This window comes from Triticum aestivum, chromosome 2B (genome assembly GCF_018294505.1).
Source record: "Triticum aestivum cultivar Chinese Spring chromosome 2B, IWGSC CS RefSeq v2.1, whole genome shotgun sequence".
Taxonomy (NCBI): Eukaryota; Viridiplantae; Streptophyta; class Magnoliopsida; order Poales; family Poaceae; genus Triticum; species Triticum aestivum.
Genome location: NC_057798.1, coordinates 464,446,199 through 464,450,829, shown reverse-complemented (window position 1 = coordinate 464,450,829; position 4,631 = coordinate 464,446,199).

Genomic DNA, 4,631 nt, shown 5'->3' with positions numbered 1-4,631 from the left:
GCCCTCCCAAGAGAGATTAGGGCTTGGCGGTGGCTCTGTATCGTAAAACGCGACGAAACTTTCTCTCTGATTTTTTTCTCCGCGAGACAGAATATACGGAGTTGGAGTTGAGGTCGGCGGAGCCTCAGGGGGCCCACGAGACAGGGGGGCGCGCCCAGGGGGGTGGGCACGCCCTCCACCCTCGTGGACAGGGTGTAGGCCCCCTGGTCTTGATTCTTTCGCCAGTATTTTTTATATTTTCCAAAAAGTGCCTCCGTGGATTTTCAGGACGTTCCGAGAACTTTTGTTTTCTACACATAAAACAACATCATGGCAGTTCTGCTGAAAACAACGTCAGTCCGGGTTAGTTTCATTCAAATCATGCAAGTTAGAGTCCAAAACAAGGGCAAAAGTGTTTGGAAAAGTAGATACGTTGGAGACGTATCAACTCCCCCAAGCTTAAACCTTTGCTTGTCCTCAAGCAATTCAGTTGATAAACTGAAAGTGATAAAGAAAAACTTTTACAAACTCTATTTGCTCTTGTTGTTGTAAACATGCAAAGCCAGCATTCAGGTTTCAGCAAATATTATGAACTAACCATACTCACAATAACACCTGGTCTCACAATTACTCATATCAATGGCATAATCAGCTGGCGAGCCATAATAATAAAACTCGGATGACAACACTTTCTCAAAACAATGATAACATGATATAACAAAATGATATCTTGCCAACCCTTTTTGAGATCGCAAAACATAAATGCAGAGCACCTTTAAAGATCAAGGACTAACTAAACATTGTAATTCATGGTAAAAGAGATCCAGTCGAGTCATGCCCAATATAAACCAATAGTAATGAATGCAAATGACAGTGTGCTCTCTAGCGGGTGCTTTTGAATAAGAAGGATGACTCAACATAAAAGTAAATAGATAGGCCCTTCGCAGAGGGAAGCGGGGATTTGTAGAGGTGCTAGAGCTCGATTTAAAATAGAGATTGAATAACATTTTGAGCGGCATACTTTTGCTGTCAACGCAACAACTATGAGATCGCTATATCTTCCATACTACATGCATTATAGGCAGTTCCCAAACAGAATGGTAAAGGTTTATACTCCCCCAACCACCAACACGCATCAATCCATGGCTTGCTCGAAACAACGAGTGCCTCCAACTAACAACAGCCCTGTGGGAGTTTTGTTTAATTATTTTGATTTGCTTTGATCTATTTGGATCATGGGACTGGGCATCCCGGTTACCGGCCCTTTCTCGTGAATGAGGAGCGGAGTCCACTCCTCTTGAGAATAACCCACCTAGCATGGAAGATATAGGCAGACCTAGTTGAAACATGAGCTGCTCGAGCATACAAAACAGAATTTCATTTGAAGGCTTAGAGTTTGGCACATACAAATTTACTTGGAACGGCAGGTAAATACCGCATATAGGAAGGTATGGTCGACTCATATGGAACAACTTTGGGGTTTAAGGAGTTTGGATGCACAAGCAGTATTCCCGCTTAGTACAGGTGAAGGCTAGCAAAAGACTGGGAAGCGACCAACTGAGAGAGCGACAACAGTCATGAACATGCATTAAAATTAATTCACACCGAATACAAGCATGAGTAGGATATAATCCACCATGAACATAAATATCATGAAGGCTATGTTGATTTGTTTCAACTACATGCGTGAACATGTGCCAAGTCGAGTCACTCAATTCATTCAAAGGAGGATACCGGCTCATCATACCACATCATAATCATTTTAATAGCATGTTGGCACGCAAGGTAAACCATTATAACTCATAGCTAATCAAGCATGGCACAAGCAACTATAATCTCTAAATGTCATTGCAAATATGTTTACCTCATAATAAGCTGAATCAGAAACGATGAACTCACCATATTTACAAAAACAAGAGAGGTCGAGTTCATACCAGCTTTTCTCATCTCGATTAGTCCATCATATATCATCATTATTGCATTTCACTTGCACGACCAAACGATGTATATAATAATAATATTGCACGTGCATTGGACTAAGCTGGAATCTGCACGCATTCAACTTAAGAGATAAGACAGGATAATATGGGCTCTAAGTTAAATAAACAATCATGCATATGAGAGCCACTAAACATTTTCAATATGGTCTTCTTGACCCTCAAAGGAAAGAAAAGAAAAGAAGACTATTTACACGGGAAAGCTCCCAACAAGTAAAAGAAGAACGAGAAATCTTTTTGGGTTTTCATTTTAATTTCTACTACAAGCATGGAAATTAAACTAACTAATTTTTTTGGTTTTTTCTTAAGGTTTCTCAAACACACAAGAAGAAAGCGAGAAAAGGAAATTTAAACTAGCATGGATAATACAATGAAAGAGTATGAGCACCGACGACTAGTGTGTGAATATGAATGTAAAGTCAGTGAGAAATACGTACTCCCCCAAGCTTAGGCTTTTGGCCTAAGTTGGTCTAATACCAAGGACCGCCTAGCTGATATCCGTAGTTGTAACTGGGGTCGTACTGAGATGCAGCAGCAACCGCCTTCTGAGCTGTGGCATGTCGGCGAGCAGCCTCCGTTCTCCCCTCGTGTTCAGCTGCTTCCTCCCTGGTAACAACATATCTTCCTTTTGCCTGGTAATCAAAAAGGCGAGGAGCAGGAAGAGTAACATGTACGACGTTGCGTCTGTCATGGATTAGTCGATATTGGAGGAATTGTTCATTCCTCCTAAGAAAATGATGGTTGACCATAGCGTCATAATCTAAATAAGCAGGAGGTAACATCATATCTCCCTCTCGTGGGGCTATACCAAGATAATTAGCCACACGGGTTGCATAAATTCCTCCAAATAAATCTCCATCTCTACCATTATTCTGCAACCTACGTGCAACTATTGCCCCCAAGTTATAACCTTTATAACCTAACACAGCACTCTTGAGGACACAAAGATCAGGGACACACATATGACATGCTTCGTTTTTACCGCTAAGGCATCTACCAATGAAGAGAGCAAAATAATGTATAGGAAAATGAATGCTCCCTATGGTAGCTTGTGTTATGTCCCTAGATTCTCCCATAGTAATACTAGCAAGGAAGTCTCTAAATTCAGGTTTGTGGGGATCATTAATATTACCCCACTGCGGAAGTTTGCAAGAAGTTGGTATAAGATGTATCATAAACATCAAATAGGACACTAGGAGAATTACGCGTATAATTATATTTAAACCTCCGCACAAAGGAATCAGTCAATTGATAGTACTGAGGAAACTTATCTTGTAAGAAGTCCTCCAGATCAGCATTATGCACATACGCATCAAATTCCTCCTTAAAGCCTGCTTCAACCATAAAATTGTCTGATGGCCACTCACAAGCTCGAACATCTGCGTCACTCGGTAATTAAACATCTTGCTCACGTATAGAAATCATGGGTCCTTTCTTTACCGAGGAACCACCTTGGTACATTCTCCTAGACATAATTCTTTTTCTGAAAAATTCTGAAATTTTAGTAACTTCAAAATAAAAGTGAATAAAACTAAACAAGATTGGTAGCAACTGCTCCTACAAGTGCCTAGAGCCTATATCAAGCATTAGAATTACTTGGGACCTCATAAATTTAACATGCAAGCTCAAGAACATGGTCACTGATACGTCTCCGTCGTATCTATAATTTTTGATTGTTCCATGCCAATATTATTCAACTTTTATATACTTTTGGCAACTTTTTATACTATTTTTTGGGACTAACATATTGATCCAGTGCCCAGTGCCAGTTCATGTCTGTTGCATGTTTTTTGTTTCGCAGAAACCCAATATCAAATGGAGTCCAAACGGGATAAAAACAGACGGAGATTTTTTTTGGAATATTTGTCATTTTGGGGAAGTAAAATCAACGCGAAACAGTGTCCGGGGTGGCCACGAGACAGGGGGCCGCGCCCCAGGGAGGCAGGCGCGCCCTAGGGTCTCATGGGCCACTCGTAAGGCTGTTGATGCTCTTCTTTTGGCGCAAGAAAGCTAATTTTATTGGAAAGATCTGGGCGAAAGATTCACCCCAATCGGAGTTACGTATCTCCGGATATCTAAGAAATGGTGAAGGGGTAGAATCTGAGAACGCGGAAACAGAGAGACAGATCCAATCTTGGAGGGGCTCTCGCCCCTCCCACACCATGGGAGCCAAGGACCAGAGGGGAAACCCTTCTCCCATCTAGGGAGGAGGTCAAGGAAGGAGAAGAATAAGGGGGGCTCTCTCCCCCTTGCTTCCGGTGGCGCCGGAGCGCTGCCAGGGGCCATCATCATCGCCGCGATCTTTACCAACAACTTCACCGCCTTCATCACCAACTCTTCCTCCCTCTATGCAGCGGTGTAACCTCTCTATTACCCGCTGTAATCTCTACTTAAACATGGTGCTCAACGCTATATATTATTCCCCAATGATGTATGGCTATCTTATGATGTTTGAGTAGATCCGTTTTGTCCTATGGGTTAATTGATGATCGTGATTGGTTTGAGTTGCATGTTTTATTATTGGTGTTGTCCGATTGTGCCCTCCACGTCGCGCAAGCGTGAGGGATTCCCGCTGTAGGGTTTGCAATATGTTTATGATTTGCTTATGGTGGGTTGCGTGAGTGATTGAAACACAAACCCGAGTAAGTAGGTTGT